Source organism: Lipotes vexillifer, unplaced genomic scaffold (assembly GCF_000442215.2).
Source record: "Lipotes vexillifer unplaced genomic scaffold, Lipotes_vexillifer_v1.1 scaffold8, whole genome shotgun sequence".
NCBI lineage: Eukaryota > Metazoa > Chordata > Mammalia > Artiodactyla > Lipotidae > Lipotes > Lipotes vexillifer.
Window position 1 is genome coordinate 6,223,429 of NW_006781519.1, and position 1,849 is coordinate 6,225,277.

The following is a 1,849-nucleotide window of genomic DNA, read 5'->3' on the forward strand; positions in this document are numbered from 1 at the left end:
TTTGCAAACAAAAAACCATTTTCTAAGTCCCTGAAAATACTGTCTAAAACAAGCTAGGGATCAATTAAATAAATACTGATAAGTAAGTATTCTGTTTTTCAAGGATCTATTTCTGGATTATGTGATTTTTTTCTTTTTCTCTTCCATTTTTATTGAGATATACTTGACATACAGTACCATATACGTTTAAGGTGTATGGTAAAATGATCGCCACAATAATTTTAGTGAACATCCATCATCTCCATTTGTATATAGATATAAAAGAAAAAAATGGTTTTCCTTGTGATGAGAACTCTTAGGATTTACTCTCTTAACTTTCACATATAGTATACAGCAATGTTAATTATCTTTATCGTGTTATACATTACATTCCTAGTACTTACTTATCTTAAAACTGTAAGTTTGTACCTTTTGACCACCTTCATCCAATTTCTCCTCCTCCCATCCCCTGCCTCTGGTAACCACAAATCTGATCTTTTCTTTAAATGAGTTTGTTGTTTGTTGTGAGGTATAATTGACTATAACACTATGTTAGTTTCTGGTGCACAATATTTCTATATTTCTCAGTATTTCTATACATTACAACCACCTGTGTCTATGACTCTGTTTCTATTTTGTTACATTTGTTCATTTGTTTTGTTTTTGATTCCACAAATTTGTGGATTCATACAATATTTGTCTTTCTCTGACTTATTTCACTTAGTGCAGTACCCTCTAGGTCCACCTATGTTGTAGCAAATGGCAAGATTTCATTCTTTTTTTATGGCTGAGTAAGATTCCATTGTATATATACACCATATTTTCTTTATCTATTCGTCTATTGATGGGCACTTAGGTTGCTTCCATATCTTGGCTATTGTAAGTAATGCTGCAATGAATATAAGTGTGCATATAATCTTTCCGAATTAGTGTTTTTTGTTTTCTTCAGATAAATACCTCGGAGTGGAATTGCTGGATGGTATGGTAGTCCTATTTTTAATTTTCTGAAGAACTTCCATACTGTTTTCCACAGTGGCTGCACCAATTTACATTCCCACTAACAGTGCACAAGGGCTTTGCTCCACATCTTCGACAATCCTTGTTATTTGTTATCTTTTTTATATAGCCATTCTGACAGGTTTTTTTTTTTTTTTTCCATTACGCGGGCTTCTCACTGCTGTGACCTCTCCTGCTGCGGAGCACAGGCTCCGGATGCGCAGGCCCAGCGGCCATGGCTCACAGGCCCAGCCGCTCCGCAGCATGTGGGATCCTCCCAGGCCGGGCCTCGAACCCGCGTCCCCTGCATCGGCAGGCGGACTCTCAACCACTGCGCCACCAGGGAAGCCCCATTCTGACAGGTTTGACACTGTGGTTTTGATTTGCATTTCTCTGAAAATTAGTGATGTTGAGCAGCTTTTCATGTGCCTGGTGGCCATCTGTATGGCTTCTTTGGAAAAATGTCTTTTCAGGTCCTCTGCCCATTTTTTTAATCTTTTTTTTTTTTTAATGTCGAATTGTATTTGTTCTCTGTATATTTGGATATTAACCCCTTATCAGACATAACGTGCAAATGTCTTCTGCTGTTCTGTGGGTGGCCTTTTCATTTTGTTGATAGTTTCCTTCTTTGGGCAGAATCTTTTCGTTTGATGTAGTCCCATTTATTTTGGAATTTTTTTCCTTGCCTGAGGAGACATACTCCCTAAAAGATTGCTAAGGTCGATGTCAAAGTGCACACTAGCTATGTTTTCTTCTAGGAGTTTTATGGTTTCACTTACATTAAGTCTTTAATCCATTTTTAGTTTATTTTTGGATATTGTGTGAGAAAGTTCGGCTATTTGATTTTTTTTTTTTTTTTTTTTTTTTTTTTTGG